The sequence below is a fragment of the Panthera uncia genome, chromosome B4 (genome assembly GCF_023721935.1).
Source record: "Panthera uncia isolate 11264 chromosome B4, Puncia_PCG_1.0, whole genome shotgun sequence".
In the NCBI taxonomy this organism is placed as follows: Eukaryota; Metazoa; Chordata; class Mammalia; order Carnivora; family Felidae; genus Panthera; species Panthera uncia.
Window position 1 is genome coordinate 63,525,882 of NC_064809.1, and position 23,014 is coordinate 63,548,895.

The 23,014-nt window shown below is 38.1% G+C and overlaps 1 long non-coding RNA gene across 1 annotated transcript; it reads right to left on the reverse strand.

The window, feature by feature from the left end:
- Positions 1-538: 538 nt before the first annotated feature.
- On the reverse strand, positions 539-19,036 carry LOC125918952 (uncharacterized). Its single transcript, XR_007456634.1, has 2 exons — positions 18,959-19,036; positions 539-615 (listed from the first exon to the last, which is right to left on the reverse strand). It is a non-coding gene; the product is annotated as an uncharacterized LOC125918952 (long non-coding RNA).
- Between the last annotated feature and the right edge of the window lie 3,978 nt (positions 19,037-23,014).

The following is a 23,014-nucleotide window of genomic DNA, read 5'->3' on the forward strand; positions in this document are numbered from 1 at the left end:
ACTGTAAGAGCTCCTCATTGCAAAGCTAAGGTAATTGGAGGAGCAAAATAAAGTAATAACAGATTATAATGCAAACTGTAAAATAAATATCCAAGTCCATACTGATATAAATGATCAGGTAAATAAATAGGGAAAATAGATATTTCTCCCACGCAGAACTCCAACCAATTTATATACTTATTTTGCCCTAAATGATATACAGTATAACTCCACAGTCCTTAAGTGTGAGTTGTGCCCAATGACTTTCTTCCGAAGTTTGAAAAAAGGGAAAAAGAGTAACTTTACAAGGGAGAAACTTAACAAATGACTTCAGCCAGGTGACCAAGATTAACAACATTGACAAGTCATGTGGATAATATGTACCCTTGTTATTATTATGTTATAAAAATAGTAATTTACCTCTGTGATCTACCTCCTAAAAACCCACAACCCCAGTCTAATAATAAGAAAAACATCAGATGAATTCCAACAGAAGGAAACTCTACAAAATACCTGACCAGTACCCTTCAAAGCTGTTAAGGTCATCAAAAGTAGACATACCTGAGGAACTGTCACCGGGAAGAGGAGCCTAAGGAGACACAGGACTAAATACAATGTAGTATCCTGGATAAGATCCTAAAATGGGTAAAGCACATTAGGTAAAAACTAAGGAAATATAAATAAACTTTAGTTTACACATCAATAACTTTATTATAAAGTTTATAGACTTTCCACTTCATTTATCAATATTGGTTCATTATTTGTGACAAATTGTACTATAATGAAAGATGTTAGGAATAGGGAGAATTAGATGTGAGCTGGATATAGCAACTGTCTGTACTATCCTCCCAAATTTTCTATTAAAAGGAATCTATTGTAAAAATAAAAGTGCTAAAAAACACAATCACTCAGAATTCCACCCCAAATAATGAAAAGACATTAATCCATAGATTTAAAAAGATCAACAAGTCCGAAAAGGGAAGACAAATCCACACTTACATATGCAAAGATAAAGCTGAAGACACCCAAAGATAAAAAGAAAATATCAAAAAAGTCAAAGGGAAAAGACTGATGTACAAAACAGCTGCAGTGAGACTGTTACTTCTCATCAACAGCAAGGGAAGGAAGAAGACGAGTGCATTTAAGATAGTAATAAAGGTAAGAGCAGTAATTATTAAGATTAAAAACAAACTGACAATATCAACTAAACAATTGATATTGAAACAGGCTAATAAAATAAACAAACTCTGGTAAAACTGGTAGAAGAATAGAAAGGAGAAGACCAAGTATAAAATGAAATTTTTAAATGACACAATTATTGATATTCCAGATGTGAAGAGGAAATTCAGAAGATTTTACGGATAATTTTATGATACTTAAAACTTGGGTAAGAGGTACTAATTCCTAGAACAATGTAACTTTTCAAAACAGTCTCAAGGTTAAAAAAACAAAAAACAAAACAAAAAAACAAACAAAAAAACCCCACCAAATAGTCCTAAAAACATTAAGTACATTCATTCTTAGTGAAAAATTTTCCCAAAAAGAAACCTTGCTGCCTGGGTGTCTTCCCTGGAAATTTCTACTGCATGCTCACGAATGAATAATTTGAATATTGAGTAAACTATTACAGAGTGTTAAGGAAGAGGAAACACTCTCCTCTGTGATGCTAGGATCACCTGTTATATCGGGACAGGGACAGCAAAAGAAAGTAAAATAACAGCTGGATCTCATTCAAGAGCAAGTTTGAAATAGTTTTGCCAAAATATTGCCATACTCAACCAACCTATGTTCAAATAGGTTATTATATCATGACTAAGTAGGACTTATTATGAAAATGCAAGATTGGTGTGATGTTATTAGTTACTCACTATTTGAAGAGACTAAAGCAGAAAAATGTGTTTTTGTAAGGACTTTGTTCTCAAAAGATATTTTTGCTAGGCACAGAATTCAAGTTGGACAGTTCTTTTAGTTTTTTGAAAAATGTGATCCATCATTTTCTCACTTGCATTGTTGGGTTTTTTTTCAAGAAGGTTTTTAAAAAATGTTTACTTATTTATTTATTTATTTTGTGTGTGTGAGAGAGAAAGCATGCACAAGCAGGGGAGTGGCAGAGAGAGACACCGTCAGCACAGAGCCTGACGAGGGCTCGAACCCACTAACCATGAGATCATGACCTGAGATGACACCAAGAGTCAGATGCTTAACTGACTGAGCCCCCCAGGGACCCCATCACTTGTACTGTTTTTAATAAGAAATCTGCTATCATCCTTATCTTGTTGGAATGTATGTTTTGCCATTGCTGCTTTTAAGATTTTCTCTTTATCACTGGTTTTGAGCAATTTGATTATGATATTCTTTAGTTCTCCATTTTTCCTGTGTTTGAGGTTCACTGATTTCTTGGATCTATGCATTTATAATTTTCATCAAATTTGGAAGAGTTTTAGCCATTTAGTCAGATATTTTCTCTGTCTCTCTCAACAGTTCTTTGGGCATTCTAATTACATATGTATGTAATCACTTGACATTGTCCCACAGCTCACTCATGATGTTTATTTTTTAAATTCCTTTTTTTCTTTATGTTTTATTTTGGATAGTTTCTGTTGCTATTTATTCAAGTTCATTATTTTTTTTCTTCTTCAATCTAGCCAGCTGTTCATCACATTCATTGCATTTTCCATCCTGGACATTAAAACTTTCATCTCTAGAGGTTTGATTTTCCATATATCTATGTAACCTTATAAACACATGGAATACACTATAATGACTGTTTTAATGCACTTGTTTGCTAGTAACGTTTGTGTCCATTCTGGGTTGGTTTTTAAAAAGAGCTTTATTGATGATATAATTCATATACCATGCAATTATACATTTAATTGTACAATTGTATGTTTTTTAGTATATTTAGATATGTAGAAGCATCACCATGTCAATTTAAGAAAAACTTTCAACACCTTAAAAAGAAACCCCAGATCCATTAGCTATCATTCCTTATCTCCCTATTCCCCTCCCAACCTCAAGGAACTACTAATTTACTTTCTGTCTTTATAGATTTCCCTATTCTGGATTTTCATATTAATGAAATCATACAATATGTGGTCTTTTATAATTAAATTCTTTCACTTAGCATATTTTCTGGGTTCATCCATGTTCTGACATGTATCAGTATTTCATTGCTTTTTAATAGGTGAAGAATTTTCCATTTATGAATATATCATGTTTTGTTTATCCATTCATCAGTTGGTGAACATTTGGTTGCTTCCATTTTTTGGCTATTGTTAATAAGAGCTGCTATATAATCATTCATTTACAAAGTTTTACATGGACGTCTGCTTTGATTTCTCTTGGGTATGTACCCAAGAGCTGGAATTGCTGGGTCCTCTAGTAACTCTATGTTTAATCATTTGATGAACTGCCAAACTGGTTTTCCAAAGTGGCTGAATCATTTTACATTTTCTCCAGCAGTGTATGAGGTTCCAATGTCTCCACATCCTTGCCAACACTTGTTACCTACTTTTTGATGCTAGCTATTCTGATAGGTGTGAAGTGGTATCCCATTGTGGTTTGAATTTGGCCAATTGATTTTTCTTGTCATTATGAATTCTGTTTTTCTGTTTGTATATCTGGTATTTTTTGATTGAATGATAGTCATTTTGCTTTTATTTTGTTGTATTGTGCTAGATATTTTTGTGTTCCTATAAATACTTCTGAGCTTTGTTATGAGACAGTTACTTGAAAATGATTAGATCCTTTGGGTCTTGCTATTAATACTTGTTAGGCAGTACCAGGGCTGTTTTTAATCATGGGCTAATTATTCACCACAACCAAGGCAGGATCCTTCTGAGAATTCTGTTCAATGTTCCTTGTAGTATGAAGTTTTCCAGCTTGGTCGGTTGCAACAGTCACTCTTTCAGCCTCATGTGACCAATAGGAACTTTTCTCTCTGATTATTTTAGATAGTTGTTTCCTGGCTTCAAGTAATTTCCTCTTACACATGTGTTGTTTCATATATTTCACCTAGTTTTTGAGTTTTTTTTAGGTGGGAAGGTAAACCTTGTACCTCTGACTTGATCTTAGCTAAAAGCAGAACTGCTTAATTTATTTTAATAGTTTCCTAATATCCCAGACTTACCGTTTCTCAGATCACCTTTGTGCTATGAGAATTATCTTTGTAAATACAAGATTTATGCTGCTCTATTTACCTCAGATGGACATTGTATTGGTGAAAAATTGAGAGAAATGACCTTTCCAATATTCAGAGAGTTTCTTCTATATGTCCACAACTTCAACTACTGCTCTCTTTTAGATGGTATACTGATATGAATGGTGTTTGAATTTGCTATTTCTGTATTGATTTTTCTGATTAAACAGGGATGTTTCCTCCTTCTACCATTTAAACTGGAAATGCCATTTAATTAAGCAACTGAATGAAAAGAAACACTTGTTTTTCCTTGTGTATCTCCTTTTATCTGTAAGTCACATTATCCTTCTTGGCAAGTTTTGGCATAGATATTTTGGTTTTCTCTGGGCTTGACATAATATGTTCTCCTGAAATTTGTGAATCTTGACAGTTTGAAAATAGTTTGATGTAGAAATTATCGGTAGATAAACATGTAACTTCTTCAAAGACTAAAGCTCCAGCTTTACTTTAGCAAGTAAAAAGAACAGAACTACTGTTAGTAGATTCATTTTTCTAGAAACTCATTTACTTAGAGGCTCCCCATGAGCAGTTCTTCTTCTGTTCTGATTCATATCTTTGGGAATATTCCAACAAGTATATTTCAAAATCTCAACATACAAGAAGAACTCTTTTTTTTTTTTTTAAATTTTAAAAGCACTATTCACCTTATCATTACTAGCAACCAGAAGACTTTTTTATCCCCAACAAATCTTCTCTTCAAGGGGAATTCTGAAAGGCAAAACATTTTATATATTTTCATGTATACTGTATATCCCTTTATGTCTATTGCTTAAAGGATTTTAACAAGTGTTCTGGTGTTGTAGAAAAGTCTGCCAGAGGGTCGCCTGGGTGGCTCAGTCGGCTGGGCGTTCAACTTCGGCTCAGGTCATGATCTCACGGCTTATGAGTTCAAGCCCCATATCGGGCTCTGTGCTGATAGCCCAGAGACCAGAGCCTGGAGCCTGCTTCGGATTCTGTCTCCCTCTCTCTCTGCCCTTCACCCACTCACACTCTGTCTCTCTCTCTTTCAAAAATAAACATTAAAAAAAAATAAAGTCTGACAGAAAGTGTTAAAAAGTGTACCTTTTTCATTAAAAAAACTCCAATAAGCTTAAAGCTTATCATGTGGTGGTGTTATATGTTTATGTGTCTAGTGTTTTGTTTTGTTTTTGACATGAAATGTGTTCAGGCTGTATATATCTTTGATTTCAGTACAACATGTCTGATTTTCTTGTATTCTGAAAACTCTCCTTGAAAGTAGAAATATGCTAATTTGTAAATATTATACTGCAAGTATTTTAGCTACATCAAATTGTTTTAGAACTGAGGCAGAGTATGGGGCGCATGGGTGGCTCAGTAGGTTAAGCATCTGACTTAGGCTCAGGTCATGATCTCACAGCTCATGGGTTTGAACTCCATGTCAGGCTCTGTGCTGGCAGCTTGGAGCCTGTAATCTGCTTCAGATTCTGTCTCCCTCTGTCTGCCTCTCCTCTGCTCACATTCTCTCACTCTCTCTCTGTCTCAAAAAATAAACACTAAAAAAAAAAAACTGAGGCAGAGTGTACAATAATAAATACACGGTAGGAAATAAGCTAACGCATATGGATTTTTCTTTAAGTATCAGTGTCAATTCTGATCAGGTCATGTCTTTAACAACTTCCAGTGATCTCAGAATAAAGTTTGAACTTCTTAGCCTTATTTATGAGGGCCTCAATGACATGGCCCTCATAAGCAAAGCCCTCATGGTCCATAAAACAGAGGCTATGGAGGACATACCATCTTCTGTTTTTTGCTGCAGCCATATTGTACTTTTTCAGCTCTTTGAAACCACATGCACCCTCAACTCCAGGTTCTTTCTTAACTCTGTTCCTTCTCTCTGGAACAGTATGTCTCATCTCCCCCACTATAGATTGGTTGGTATTTTTGCCATGTCCTGCTTTAATACCTACATGTTTCCACATTACTTTGATTTCCTGTTTACTTTTCTTTATCCTCTGATGTCTGGAATAAGCTTTGTTAGGACAGGAACCACCTCCTGCTCACTAAATATTCCATCTCCACAGCCCTGCACAGGGCCTGCAACATGCAACATAATAGGTATTGAAGAACTACGTTTTCCATGTTGAGTGAGAACTAATGGGAAGATGAAAAAAGAAATACTAAATTGAACAAAGTCTTCACCCTTAAGGAATTTGCCATCCAATCAGAAATGGCAAATATACACTGAACTATACTACAAGACTCTACAGAACAAGGTAAGTGCCACAGGAGAGAAGAAAAGTACTGCGAAAGTAAAAAGGAAACAAAACCATATCCAAATGAGAGCTATTAGAAAGGGCTTCAGGCCTTGAGGAAAGGGAAGAGTAAGGTTTCAGTGTGTAGAGATGCAAGTGGAAAAGCCTGGAGCATGTCAGGAAATGCCAAATAATTTGTTGTTGTTGGAGTGAAGGGTATGCACAGGGAAGATATGGAGGACAAGACTGGAGAGGATTCTTAGGGCTACATTTGAGGGCCTTGAAGTCTAAGCAGAAGGATACATCTTTTTTTTTTTCAATATATGAAATTTATTGTCAAATTGGTTTCCATACAACACCCAGTGCTCATCCCAAAAGGTGCCCTCCTCAATACCCATCACCCACCCTCCCCTCCCTCCCACCCCCCATCAACCCTCAGTTTGTTCTCAGTTTTTAAGAGTCTCTTATGCTTTGGCTCTCTCCCACTCTAACCTCTTTTTTTTTTTTCCTTCCCCTCCCCCCATGGGTTTCTGTTAAGTTTCTCAGGAAGAAGGATACATCTTTAACTTAGTTACCAAAGAAACTTTCGAGGGTATTTCAGCATACCAAGTATTGGATCATTCTTTCATGCTTTGTTGCTACCAAGTTATGGTACATCTCTCAGGGTGATTTTAAAGTAAAAGACTTATAATAGTGATATGTGCTCCACATTTCTTTGATCACCACGTTGATTCCCTGATCTCTTCCCTAATAAGGAGTAATAGTTCGGGATCAAACAAAAAAAAGTATAGTTTATAAATGTTTGACTTCTCTGGTTTTAGTCTTAGACTTTGTAAAATAATAACAAATTTATTGTAAAACAATTGGTGAACTATTGTGTGTAGATAATTCTCGATAACTTATTAAATAAGGTAATTCAATAAAATTTTAAGTTGTTTTGATGGTATCATTTAGACTAAGCTCCATTATTTTATTTTATTTTAATATGAAATTTATTGTCAAATTGGTTTCTATACAACCCATAAGAGACTCTTAAAAACTGAGAATAAACTGAAGGTTGATGGGGGTTGGGAGGGAGGGGAAAGTGGGTGATGGGCATCGAGGAGGGCACCTTTTGGGATGAGCACTGAGTGTCGTATGGAAACCAATAAGCTCCATTATTTTAAATTTCAATATGGTAACTGGACTTTTAACATTTCTCTTTTTTTAATTAAATTAAAAAAATTTCTTTAAATGTGTATTTATGAAATGAAAATTTGGAAACTAAGAAACAAAGAAAAGAGTGAGTATATAATTATATATGCATAAAGGCACATTTGACAACAAATAAAATGATGTTTTAAAAATGTAATAATGTTGAGGGGCACCTGGGTGGTTCAGTCAGTTGAGTATCCAGCTCTTAGTTTCAGCTCAGATCATGATCTCATGGTTCATGAGTTCTTGCCCTACGTGGGTCTCTGTGCAAGCAGCATGGAGCCTGCTTGGGATTGTCTTTCTCTCTCTCTGCCCCTCCCCCCCTCACTCATGCGCTCGCTCTCTCTCTCTCTCTCTCTCTCAAAATAAATAAATAAACTTAAAAAATATATTTAAAAAAATTACCCCGGACTTATTTCTCAAAGTTCTGGTGGCTATAAGTCCAGGATGAAGAGGAGCAGGCTCTGTAATCTCATGGTCAGGTTTCTGGTAAATACTCTCTTCCTCGGGGACCATCTTCTCTGTGTCCCACACCACAGCAGGGGCAAGGGACCTCTCTGACCCCTTATTATAAGGGGACTATTCCCGCTTATGAGGGCTCCACTCTCATGAACTAGTCACTTCTCAAATGCCCAACCTCTAAATACCATCACATTGGAATTAGGGTTTCAACATATGAATTCTGGGAGACACAAACATTCAGTCCTTTGTACTTTTCTCTTTCAGACACAAATTCCCAGAAATTAGCTCAGGGTATGGAATACCAGTAAATTTTGTAAAATTATAGATTGTCTTCAGTTTTAGCTAATAATTGTTTACTTACAACTTTCATTATGCCAGAGGTTAAGATCGTGATGAACATTTTATACTCTTAAGAACAATTCCTAGTATCTTTTAAGATGATTGACATTCAGTGTTTTTTGAACTTTAGAGATTTAAAAAAATGTGTTTAATACCTGTACATTCTTGGCACACATTGCATGGGTGCCAATATGACCCATTACAGTATTCTGAGGGAAGAAACTGATGTTTGATGAATTCTGTGTCTGACACTGTCCTAAACTTTTTCACATATATGTGAGCCAATTTTATTTTGAAATTAAGAGATGTTAAGTAAAATGGTCAAGTATTTATAGATATTATTTGTTGTTAACAATAAGGATTTAAGGATTTAAACTCAGGGGTATCTGAGTTTAATTTACATAAATTATAGTAGGAGTGGTGATGGGCTTCCCAGACAAGGTGGTATTTTACCTGGGATATAATGGTACAGTAGAACTTTGCTACATACAAAAGGGCTCAAGGGAACTTCTAGATTGAGAGAAATTATATCCTTGGTGTCTCTCTCACTTCTTCTACTTTCTATCCCTCATTCTAGTACCCATTGGTGACTGTATTTTGAGATGGCAAAAGTATACGTCTGACATTCTTCAAATTTTCTCTAGAGTGAGTCCAAGCTTCTCTGATTTTCTCTACCTGATTAACCTCATCCTTATAAAACCCTATGAATGAAAATAAACTAATATGAGAAAAAGAAAATTCTATGTCATAAAGATAATATTTTCAAATATTTTTGGAGTGTAGTCTCACACTCTTATTGTTAACCAGGTTGCATGTAAGTGTTAGATTGGGGTCACAATGAGTTAAGAACTTCAGGACATCACAGAAATGTAAATCCTTCCAAACAGCTAGAGCAGCCTAAGGATTTTCAATTCAGGCAGCCATCTCTTCATTCTTTGAAGATTATGGCATCAATAAAAATTATATACAAAGCCATGAAAAATGGTTCTTTGGAGATATGTCCTTTGCCAGAAATCAATTTTGCTCATCAGAATGTCTCTGACTGCTATCATAAAAGATAAAAATCTTAGGGTGAGAAGAGAACTTAGGAGGTCATCTTTGTATTCTGATAGGACCACATCTAATCCTGTTTTGAAATATGATACTGTTTTGATTAGACCCTCCCAGGAAAAGAGATGATACAGGTTTTTCATGTGCCCAATTAATGTCGAATAGTCTCCTAGGTAAAAAACCTTACTATCGAGTTTATATTATCCTTGTTTCTTAGTAGAAATTGAGGGTTTATCCTTGCTTTCCTCCTCCATCCCTCAATTAGATGCCCTTTATATCTTTGAAGAAGATTATTAATCCCTAAACTTTAATTTCCATTTTAAATAGTCCTGGTTTTCAGAATATTTCCTCATAGACATTATTTTTCTGCTTTTTAAACATCTTCTTTAATTAGTAATAAGCCATTTCCAAATTTCACACATTATTCTTTGTCCATAATGCCCAGAAAAATGTATATGACCCTAGATGGTTATATGTAAAGAGTTGAAGGATTTGGACCTTTGCAGAGGGAAATAAAAAGGAAAACTTATGATTTTACCACCAATAACTACAATTTTATGCACTGAAAGTATTAAAAAGAATGACAAGTGGCAGTCATGAGAGGCAAAAACCAAGGCAAAATGTCATAAATAAACACCAATTTCATGTAGAAGAGTGTGCAGGAAATCGGGGTGGGAAGGAGGAAACCAGGACTTTTCACAGCCCTTGCCTCAATCCGGGCATAATCCTCAGGTATAATGTGCTTCACTGACCTGAGTGCTTCTAGTACAGAAAATGAACACAAGTCCCCCATGAGGTCCACTTGCTACCTATCAGCGTGATCATAACCCAACCAACTCTGGGTGTCACAAGAAACGTATGTCCAGTCCCCTACACTCCACTCCATGTTGTGTGCTACGGTGTTATGCTTGTTTACAAACCTCATTATCTTCCTGTTTAGGGGTCATTCTGTTATTTATAGCCACACCTGCAGTCACCTAGCCCCCACACAGGGTTTGTGCCTGTGGTTTTTCCTATCTCTATGTGTAGCCATAACTCACTTATTAATTAAATTGCACAAAACTTTTCATACTAGAGAATTCAGACATAACAAATGAACATAATGGGCAGAGTACATAATTTCTAAGTGAATGAGTGGATTAGAATGGGGATAATGTTGAGTTACTGCTTCCAGTGTGGGGACAAGTTGACAGCAAGAATAATCATATAGCAAAGAACATTTAATTAACAGAAGAGAAAAACAACTAAATATAAAGAACCCCACAGGAAATTAACCCTTGAACAACACAGGGGTTAGAGGTGCCAATTTCTGTGCAGTAAAAAATCTGGGTATATCTTTTGACTCCCCCAGACTTCACTACTAATAACCTACTGTTGACCAGAAGCTTTACCCAGAACATCAACAGTTGATTAACACATATTTTGTATATTATCACACACTGCATTCTTACAATAAAGCTAGAGAAAAGAAATTGTTACTAAGAAAATCGTAAGGAAAATACATTTATGGTAATATCTCGTAAAAAAAAAAAAGTCTACTAACAGGCAGAACTCCTGACAGTCCTGAGTTTGTCTTTTGTTTCCACAGTGTTTGGACAGAACAGACCCAAGGACACCCTTTCTTCCAATCTCTGGCCACCCTCCAACTTCCCTTCTAGTCACAACCTTCAGAACCATCTTCTCAGCTACTCTTTGCCCCAAGGACAAGCCAACACTGGTTTTTGAGCTCCAGATTTATCAGAATTATTCCACCTAGGTGGAGGCTGCAGTCATCTGCCTGCTCAACACACATTTGTGGGCCTCCTACAATTTGTGGCTCTGGAGGGTATGAACCACTTCTTCCTGAGTTGGCTGGGGAGAAGTATGAGGGTTCCCAGCATCTTTTGATGATGCAAAACTAGCATGCATTTATGTCTTCTTAAAGGACAAGCAGAATCTGTCCCAAGATGTGTGGGGCTGAATCCCAGATGCTGTAGGAGCCCCCATGGTCCTGAAAAAGAGCCTTAAGTAGCCCCTTCTGGAGCTGCAGGACGGGTTCTACTGACAGAGACACCCAGCTCCTCCCTTCCTGCAGAACTGCTTCCCAGGTGAGGAGGTGAAACTCAGCAAGAGGATGTGCCCACCTGACTCACCTCAGCAGGCTGGACCCTCCTGGGTCCAGGGCGCTGTTGTCTTCCAGATGCTCCCTCGCAAGGATGACTAGGAGCTCAGCAGCCTCAAAGGGCCCCCTCAGGCCTCCCCCTGGGGCCAGGGCTTCTGCCTGAGCCTCTCCCTGCATCCACTAGCCAGCTTTTTAGCTACCCAGGAGCCTTCTCCCGAGGTGTGGGTGAAGGGGAAACAATGAAGCTTTTTGTAGAAAAAAAAATCTGTGTATAAGTGGACCTGTGCAGTTCAAACCTGTGTTGTTCAAGGATCAACTGTAATGAGTAAAATACGTTCTATCCCAGTGGGTTGTGACAGGACAGTATTTGAAAAATAGATTCTCATTCTCCATTCACCCTTATTTTATCTTCTTTGGGTTTTCTGACTTTCAAGGTGTTCTTTACTCAGCTGATGGAAAAAAAGAGCAAGCTTGGAATAGTGGAGTGCAGTGTTTTGTTTTGTTTTGTTTTTTCTTTAAGAGAGAGTGACACATACATGTAAGTCAGGGAGGGGCAGAGAGAGTGGAAGGGAGGGAGAGAGAGAAAGAGACAGAGAATCCTAAGCAGGCTCCATGTCATCAGCACAGAGCCCAACATGGGGATCAAACTCACAAACCGGGAGATCATGACCTGAACCAAAATCAAGAGTTGGATGCTTAACTGACTGAGCCACTCCAGGCACCCCTGGAGTCCAGTGGTTCTTACAGGGTGACCCAAAACAACAGCAGCAACACTTGGGAACTTGTTTGAAATGCAGATACTCTAACCTCAACCCACAACTAACGAATCAGACTTGGGTTTTACCTGCAATGTGTGCTTTAATAATTATCTCTAGGTGATTCTGATTCTGCTCAAGTTTGAGAACTCCTGATGAAGCAGATCCCTCTTTAGGACTGAGATGCTTATTCCTACCTTAGCTCCTGGGAATGTAGATTATCCATGGCTCTAGGAGTTGCCTGTGACCAAAAGGAGCAGCCTTGTCCAAGGTGAAGTCCCTCTCTTATCCAATGACTTGCTGGTGAGAGGGCTTGAAGCTCAGCCTTTTCTTTAATTTAGGGCATCTCTGAAGAGATGCACCTGTTTCTGAGCTTTCTGTCAGATCAGCTGTGGCCTCTGTTACACCTGCCTCCTGTTGAACTCTTCCTTTACTCAATCCCGCTCCCCTTTGATACTTAAGAGACATTATTCCTGAGAGCACCCCCCACATATCCATCTTAGTGCCTGTTTCCTGAGGAACCTGAAGCCTCTTGGCTTTCACATTGTTGGAAGCGATCATGGAGAAGATGTGACCTTCAGTTGACCCTTGAGCTGGACCTAGGAATCAGGGGCTCCTCACTCCCTCCCTCCTTCCTTGGAATGTACATTCCACATACTATTTCCACACTAGAAGCAGCTTCAGTGGCACAGTCTTGACAGAGTGATGTGTTGTTAAGATCATGTAGATGGTATAATGTGACTGAATTGTGTTAAAGCTGCTGTGTAAACCTTCAAGATTCTGGAAGGCTGGTGTGGCAATCTACTCATCTTACCAGTCTTGTAAGTTCCCTTGCTTATTAAATCTGCCACCTACCAATCTGGGGTGGTCTGCCTCTTCCTCGGGGCTCTCCTTTCCTTCTGTGTACGGGGGCCAGTTTCGAATTTCACCCAGGGAACTTCTGAAATTGTAAAATAACAGGTGTTCCAAAAGTCCACATATTTGTGTGGGAGTGGAGAGGAGTCCACCAATTAAAAAACAAACAAACAAAACACAAATATCTGTGAGGAACAACTGAGGGTCCAGGAGTTTCTGCTAAGCCAACAAGGAGAGAGCCCAAGGCAAGGTGACAAGTGTATGATAATGGTAGACCTGACTGAGAAGGACCCCATACCCACCTTACTGGGAAGATGTCTCCAAGGGCCCTGGGGAAGATACAGCAGGGTCACATCTAGGGATCTGGGAACTTGGTTAGCCTTGTGGAAATTCCCATGGCCTCAAGTATGTCACTGATGGAATAGAGAGAGCTAAGTTCCTGCAGGGACCAGACAGAAACAAGGAACATTGTTGGACAACCTGGATAGATTGACAAGGAAGATGGGATGACATACATCTGTGTAAGTACTTTTGTGGTCACATGACATTGAAAATTGGATTAAGCACCCCCCCCCATCAACCACCAAAAGATGTGCACTATAAGAATCCACTTTTCACTGGGCATTGTATGTCACTTGACAAAAGGAGAAAAATGTATGGAGTCTGTGTTTCTTTTCCCATGTCAAAATGTGATACAAAAGATTAAATAAATTGTTAAAAACTAAATTTATAATTTTTTACACCTAATCATGAACTAAGATTTCTATCCCCAGCACAAAGTGGAGACTATATTTTTTGTTACATAAAGTATATTAAAAAGAACCAAACAGGGCACCCGGATGGCTCAGTCAGTTAAGCATCCAACTTTGGTTCAGGTCATGATCTCACCACTTGTGGGTTTGAGCCCTGTGTTAGGCTCGGTGCTGACAGCTCAAAGCCTGTTTCAGATTCTGTGTCTCCCTCTCTCTCTCTCTGCCCCTCCCACTCCCCCACTCACACACACACTCTCTCTCTCTCTCTCTCTCAAAAATAAATTAAACATGAAAAACAATTAAAAAAACCCAACAACTCCCTGTCCAATAACTCAGAGCACAGAAGCTTGCAATGGGCAACAACAGATGATTCCATTTCAGCTGATCTCTGCTGAGGCGTGTACAGTAGTTAACAGATTCGGAGAGAGAATGACAGTTGAGGAAAACTCTGCTCTTTATGGAACTTTGAGCAACTGTGAACACAGACTAATTTCAGAGTTCTTAGATAATGGCAGTTTTTATACAGAGGTCAGCCAGAGATGGACTAAAGTGGATTATAAGAATAAGGGCTGATCTGATCTAGAAAAGATTGTCTTTTTATGGTTTTCACAAATATTTCAGTGAGGAGAAATTAGTTATCGATAGGGCATGTTCTCTTGATGTGGGCATATGATTATACTGTGATGAGTAAGAGCTACATTTATTGAGTGCTTACCATGTGCTGGGCACTAGTCTTGAGTTTAAAGCGTGTTTCAACTACTGCTAATGAGGGTTCTCTGAATCAGGTGGACTCACCTGTCAGGCGTAGTCACTGCAGTGATGCTCAAATTAAGTAGACCTTTTAAGCTTCCTCTTTATGGTATAGAACCTGAATATGTATGGTGAATTCCTAGTCATTTAAAAAATTGTATCGATAAGTTAAATGAGCATAAAAATTCTACTGTGAAGGAGAAAGAATTTAGAACCCAAAGCTTGTGGTGACTTGCCATAGTTATAAATGTTATTAAATGTACATTTAATTCACAACTATGTTAAAATAAAACCTTATGAATCTATGAATCATTGCTTTTATAATATTCTACAGGATTCATTTTCCCAAATTTCAAATCTTTATTACTTCAACTTTTGAATTAAAAAAAAATATATTGCCTAAAGAAATATATATATTCTAGCATTTGGCCATTGTTTAGGGACTGACAATCTGTTCTGTTTTCTATTCTCCTGCTTAGAATATGGACATTGAACACCTTGTTAATCTCGTTCAGAGAACAGGGTGAAAGGGAACAACAATCCCTAACTTGAAAATGTGTACTTTATTATCATTTTGCATGTTTTTCCATGCTTTGTTTAGCAGGTTAAATAAGAGTTGATAATAATGTATTATTATTTTAAATCATAACAAGGTTCTTGTTATTAGGACCTCAGTCCTTGTCATTTTTATTTATTACTGACATTTTGTTTGTCCCTTTGTTTTGGTGTTCAGTTTTATAAACTACTTCAAGTTAGAAATCCTAACTAAGATGGATTCTACAAGAAGATACTTTCAGTTACTGTTTCTCTTCTCCCATTTTTAGTAGGTTTTTAAATTTTTTTTTTAATGTTTTATTTATTTTTGAGACAGGGAGAGACAGAGCATGAACAGGAGAGGGTCAGAGAGAAGGAGACACAGAATCTGAAACAGGCTCCAGGCTCTGAGCTGTCAGCACAGAGCCCAACACAGGGCTTGAACTCACGGACTGAGAGATCATGACCTGAGCCGAAGTCGGCCGCTTAACCGACTGAGCCACCCAGGCGCCCCTTTAGTAGGTTTTATATGAGGCTAAGTCAAACAATATTCTTTATTATGACTTTTGGTTCTGTGAGACTCCTAGAGAGTCTCCTCTAGCTTCTATAGACTAGCTTCTATTTTTTCACTTATAAAATAAATTCCCACCGTCTACTGACTATATACTATATACAGTTGGCAAATTATAACTGGTGGATATAAATTGTGCAGAGGAAGAGCAACTCCTTTGCTTTTCTGGCCTGCAAAGGTGTTGTTTTGGCTATATTTTACTTGTAAGTTAACCTGGGTTAATCTATTTCAGACAAAAATGTCTTTATTATTATAATTAGGTCTGTTAGCTGCCTATCAAAATCTGGTCTCCCTTTCTTCCCAGTTTAAGTTCTTGACAATGGAATGTGAACAGAGGTGATGGGGCTGCTTGTGGGCCATATCCCCTCCTCACAGACATGCTGCCATTCAGTCTCTTCCATGCCCATGAAGACCCCTGAGGGACCCCTGAGAACCAAGATCCTGAGAACCTGGGTCCTTGAATGAGTTTATAAAGCAGAGCCACCAGCATGACTTTTCTGAAATGTGATAGAGAAATTTATTTCCTTTTTTCCCTTTGCACCTGTATTTTTTGTTCTCCTTGACATAGTTTTAACTTAATATATTTCCTATCTGGCAATAACACTTCTTAAATATTATAGTGATTTTCTGAACTTGATGTTTTCATTGTTTCTACAAGACAAATTAGGCATTCTTGAAGTCCTATTCTTGTTTCAAGCACCAGAGATGGCCAGTTAAGCATATTGGGATAAAATAAATCAATCACCCCAAAAATATTTACTACTTTCCTATTATATCTTTATCACTGTATTCAATTCTTGGGACTATAAATGTCTACATGACATCATTCCTGCTTATGTTGATGGGAAATGTTTTCACTCATAAGCTTGTTTTATATGTTTTAGGTGATCTTTTTACTGAAAATGTTGTTTGACCTCACTGTGTACTAGCGACATGGTACGGACAAAAATGAAGACTAAAACATGGTTACTTGCCTCAAAGAATTCACAGAAGGAAAACAGTATTTAAATATACATTGTAATTTGCTTTTGATAAATGCTGACCTCTTTGAACTTCACTACAACTGAGAAAATAGATTTTATCATACTTTTTGGTAGATGATGAAGTGGAGACTTAATAACAGATCATGATAAAGATAATAACTCTACTAATTGACCACCTACTAGTAGATCCTGTGTTTCCTTCTTGGGCCAAACTCTGCTGGGAGTGGGTGCAGTCAGTACAAACCCCCAGATGATCTGGTGGGCCCTGACAGAAGCAAGGGCATGTCGTGCCTGTTTCCTGATGGAGCCCAAGGAAACGGCAAGACCTGGGGGATAGTTTTTACAAAATTTCACGTGTCCTGGTGAGAGGCAAGGGTAGTAGAATGATTCCCAAGCAAGGAAGCTGGGTCTATTGTGGCACCAGGGTGACATAAGAGCAGAAGACTGATTTCAGTGTGCCAGAGAGAAGTGTGAAAGTGACAGAGGGCATTAACTTCTTAATTTCCCTTATGCCAGTTTGGTGTGGGTAGTTTCATGGTGACTCCCCTGCACCTGAAGTAATGGAGCTCAATCCTGGAGATGCTTTTGGACAGGAGTGAGACCTAAGAAGCTGCAGTCTGTATCAGCTGACACCTGAGATACTTCTGTGTGGACAAGACTAGAGGTCCACACAGAAGCCAGAGGAGCAAGCTGCTCACCCTGATCTGATTCCTTCCTCTCTCAATGCCCTGCTGCCATGTGAGGCCAAGTCCCCACTCCTGTGCCACCAGGGTAAGAGATCCCCTCTGGATTGACTGGGAGTAAGTTTCTACCACCCATTAGAATAGGCTTCTTATTATGAATCCTATATCATTTATAGTTCAGATACGGGTACTTTAAAAAAAAAAAAACTTTATTTAAGTGATCTCTACACCCAACATGGAGCTTGAACTCACTACCCTGAGATCAAGAGTCACATGCTCTTCTGACTGAACCAGTTGGGCACCCCCAAATAAGGACACTTTTGAAGGTGAAAAAGGGAACTCTTGGTAATTAATCCAGATTAGCATATGTAAAGTGGGACGAGAGCAAATTGTGAAAATGGTTACTTTCCCCTTATAAAAAGAATTAGGATGAGTTACACAAAAAAACAAACAAGTTCTATTTCTTGCACACGCTAAAATACAGACTAAAATTTACACCCGACACAAAAGGCAATGCTTACACCAGAATCTGACTTTGCAGATCACAGAAATATGTAAGGAAGATGACTTTTTCCTTCTTTCCACATTCTACACTTTTGAAAATATGAGGTAGGGGCATCTATACTCTCTTTCACTTTTTGCTAACTCCTTCATGTACAAAGAGGAATGATTTATCTCTTGGTGAGATGGCAAGGATTTGCCATCATGTGTTCATTTACTGCTGACAGTGAAATACAGAGGTAAGCATCCCTTTAACAATATGACCTATCTTACTTCTCTCACTGAGTGAAAACACTGGAATTTTCTTTCTTCTCCTGCCATTTCTCTGCCTCCAAACCGACACCTACTTGGGCAGGCTCTGTTCCTGTGCAGAGGGCACTGGCAATTTGGGGTGGCTGGTCCAGTTTTGCAGAAAATGAGTGAGAAGCTTAATTTTGAACGCAGGTCCAAGCCATAGTCTCTATTGCATCTCTACTGGTAGAAAAGCAGGTATTTTAATTCCTATCTGGCATCTGTGTGCATTCCTTAATTTGTTTCAAACTAATTAGGAGAAGAGATTTGTCTAGCCCTTTAGAGACATAACGCACCGCAACAGTATGCCTTGAATGATTTAGATTATGATTCAGGTGAGAGATGTTCTACTGGAGACAGTTATTATATGCTTTGCTTGGGATCCAGATGCCTTCCAGAACTTTTATGCCTCAAGCTATGCTTAAATAGAATTTTAACTTTTGTTAAACAGGACACCTTTTAGGAATTGATCCTACTACTTGGCAATAGATTAATGTAATATGGCCTTGCATTACTTAGGGCTTTCGGTTTATTTTCTGGTTGTAGATACCGGGTGGGGGCGGGGGAGAGACTATTTCTTCCCTCGTTCCCGAAAATTTCTTCCGATTTAGAGAACTCGGTTTAGAGAACTCTTCTAGTTTCGGCAATTTAGGGGCAATGCTGGCCTCGCTCCACCCCTTTCACCCTGTCCCAGAAATACAGAAGGTCCCACCTACATGTGGTATCACTTTCGGAGGTTTCAATTACCTGTGGTCAGCGCTGGTCAGGAGGAAGACGATCCTCCATCTGGAATCCGCAGAAGGTCAGGAGTAGCCTGAGGCTACGTCACACGCCTGCGTCATTCCCCTGACGTCATCTTATCACGCAGGCATTTTATCATCTCACATCAGCTCGAGAAGGGTGAGTACAGCGCAATGAGACATTTTGAGAGAGAGAGAGACATGTAACTTTTATTATAGTATATTGTTCTAATTGTTTTATTTTATTACTAGTGATTGTTAATCTCTTACTGTGTGTAATTTAGAAATTGAACTTTATTATAGGTATGTATTTATAGGATAAACCAGCATATAGGGTGCGATACTATCCGCGGTTTCAGGCATCCACTGGGGGTCTTGGAACGGATCCCCCATAGATAAGGGGCGACTACTATAACTTATATAAATTTGGGAAGGATCAAGCGAGCATGCACAGTTCAGCCCCCTTTCTTTTCTCTTATAATAAGGCTGTCTTCATGGAGGGGTTCTCTTCTGCCCCTCTGTGCTGCTCTTATCCAGGAATGCCTGTGATTGGATAAGGGAAATCTGCCTGGCCGTGGGTTCAATTAGCAAGGCTATGTAGCTCTTGTATTAAGCTGTGAAGTGGCCTTTGATATACTTCTTTACAATAAAAGGCTGATATTTTGATATCATTTGATCAGCTATCTGTTTTACTCCTTTTATTTCTTTATGTGTATTGGGCCACCTCCATGTTCTGACAGTGGAGTGATGATTTTTGGGTTGTGAGTGAACTAACTTGTGGACATATTTGGGTATTTGCATAAAGTAAAAATTATTTGTGTGGTATTTCTTAGGAATACCTAAGCATTGCCAGCAGATAGCTATGCGTCATTAAAGAGGTCTTTATTATCCCCTGCAGGGATGCTAGGGTTGACAGGCTATTTTGAGTGAAATAGGTAATTTAGGCAATTATAAAACTCAGAAAAAGAAAAGGTGTTACTTCTTGCAATTAAGTCATGTTTGTGTCTACGTCCACCTGGTTTTCTCCTTTTTGCTTTTTTCCTTCTTCACAGCTGAGCTTAGTGATTCCTTCAGGCCTCAGTAAACAGGGAGGATCCTGGAGGTTCTGGATGTTCTGAATGGGAGAGCCCTTTCTTACTCTCTTCTGGTAGGCACTGTTATCTCACCTGGCCTTTTCTCAGTAATAAGAGCTACTATTTTGGAGGGTCTGTAATGTTCTAAGACTTTGAATAAGTTATTTAATTTTATCATCATGACAATGGTATTTTTACTAAGGAAGAAACTGAGATCCTGAGAAGTTATATGGCCACAAGACAGAAGCAGAATAAACTGAATTTTACAGAAAATTTGCATCCTTTTAAACAGATATTGTCTCGATGTTTCTTCAGCCATTACAATCTGATAATCAAATAAAACATAATTTTCTCAGATGACAGAAAGATAGGAACATACGTAACATTATCATTGTGACTTTTTTTATTGCTGAACTTGTTGAGGAAAAACATTTCTACTAATAAATTCTTATAAGAGTATTTACTTTCACCAAACTCTTCACAATGAGACTTGAGAGATGGGTGACTAATATTCTGATTTTTTTTTTTTAAGCCGGTCATAGGAGTTCTGAGGATTGCTTGATGCAGGGATTAAAATTGCTATTATCCTGCAGGCACATCCTGGGTGCAGAGGTGACTTACCTCTTGTTGTCTAGTCTGCTTAGTGAGTGGTGTGGAATAAGAAAGTCAATACATTAGCAACAGAGGGTTCAGAATGGATATTGCTTGCTTGATCGGCTGTGCAGACTGATACCTCGCTTGAATAACTACACAGGGAAGGGGGACTGCTGGTGTTGTACAGGTTGTGGTAAAGAGAGGGAGACCCAGAGTAGCTTGGGGAAATAAGCCATCTTCCATCAGGATCCAGTCCTCATGTCTAATTATTTTCCCGTAGGCTTTTGGCATATAATATGTTAACCCGTTTTCTCTTGTAGGCAGTTACCCCAGTTTACAAGTGTGTGCACAGATATACTCAAAGATATGAAAGTGAAATAAACACGGAGTCAACGCTCAGAATTCCAGAACTGCTTCATTTTTCTTTATAAATTTTAATTCTTATTATTTCAAAATCTGTTTCAAAGGATGTTTGGTGTAAGAACAGTGAAGCAGTAAATAAAATGTGGTATAGACTCCTGAAATCTATCTACCCCAAATCAATCTCACTTTCCAGAGGAAATGACTTATAGAACAGACAGATATTTCAAGACATTTTCCTATAAAATATTTTGTTATTATTTTATCTGATTTTTTTTTCCTATAAAAAGGGACCATGACATCTTTCCATAGGACTGTATCATTTTAAAGCAATTGCTGTTTAGGAAAAAAACAAAAAACCAAAACAAAACAATCTGTAACTTTGGACAAATCTTGGCTTATAATTTTTGGATGTTAAGTTCTTAATTAGGACTCTTTTGGCTGTGAGGAAAGAAAATTCAATTTCTAATACTTAAACATGGATTTTTATTGACTCGCAAAATTGAAAAGTCCATGAGTAGAGGTGGCTTCAAGTTTGCTTGATCTTGGGGAATCAAATGACAATACTGTACTTCTCTCATTTATTTGATCTGTTAGTACCACTTCCTCTTTGTTGGTTACATTCTCTGGTAGGTCTAGCCTCATCGTGACAAGAGGGCTGCAGCAACCCTCATCTTGAGTTCACTTAGCTTCAAATGCAGTAGTGAAAAACATCCATTTCCAGAATTGAATCTTATTGGTTCTGATTGATTTGAGGAGTCACATACCTGTTTGTATTAGTGGCCTACTATAACAGACTGGATGGCTTGAGCAACAGGAATTTATTTTCTCTCATTTCCGGAAGCTAAAAGTCCAAGTTCAAGGAGTTAGCAGATCTGGCTTCTTCTGAGGCCTCTCTCTTGGCTTGCAATTGACCAGCTTTTCTCTGTGTCTTCCCATGGTCGTCTCTCTGTTTTTGTGTTCTAATCTCCTCTTTTTATAAGGACACAAGTCATATTGGAATGAGGACCACCCTAATGACTTTATTTAATCTTATTTACTTTTTTTAGATATTTACTCTTTCCAAATACAGTCACATTCTGAGTTACTAGGGGTTAGGACTTCACTATATGACTTTGCTGGGGATGGGGACAGGATACAATTCAGCTCATAACATCATTCCTGTGTAACCACTGGCACATTCCTACATAACCATGTGCCCATCCTAGGTCAAATACCACATTTAGATCTTGCAGGATGGTCAAAGGACTGAAAGTAGGGAGGAGTGAAATCCCTTAAGTGAAAACTAGCCACTGTCATCAACATGATGGTGAATGAATGGTATCTATTCCAAAAGCCAACAAGTGTCCATTTCACTAAGAAAATGCAGGTTAAAATTATATTAGTGGCAGCTATTTTGTTAATAAACTAATAATAAAGAATTAGCTAGGGGCGCCTGGGTGGCTCAGTCGGTTAAGCGGCCGACTTCAGCTCAGGTCATGATCTTGCGGTCCGTGAGTTCGAGCCCCGCGTCGGGCTCTGTGCAGACAGCTCAGAGCCTGGAGCCTGTTTCAGATTCTGTGTCTCCTCTCTCTGACCCTCCCCCATTCATGCTCTGTCTCTCTCTGTCTCAAAAATAAATAAACGTTAAAAAAATTTTTTTAAAAAAGAAAAAAAAGAAAAAAAAGAATTAGCTAATAAAGAAGGAAATAGATTCTTGAATTAAACTTCACATGTTTACTTCAGGGGAAAGAAAAACATTATCTTTCTTAAGGAAGAAGTAGTAGCTTCATCAAAAACACTTTCTATGAAAAAAAATGGTAACCTGAGAATAGGATGTTTAAGTAACTGAACATTTTTGGCTAGAAAAAAAGTAATAGCTAATATGGGGCTTTCTATAATAGGACATAGCCTTGTTTGATTTTTTAATTTTCAGAAATAAAAAGTGATTTTTTTTTCTCCACAGAATGTTTTTGCAATTCTTCATCTACAAAACAAAACAAGCAAAAAACTCCCTAATACTCAGAGAAAGGAATATTTGTCCTAAAATTAGGAAA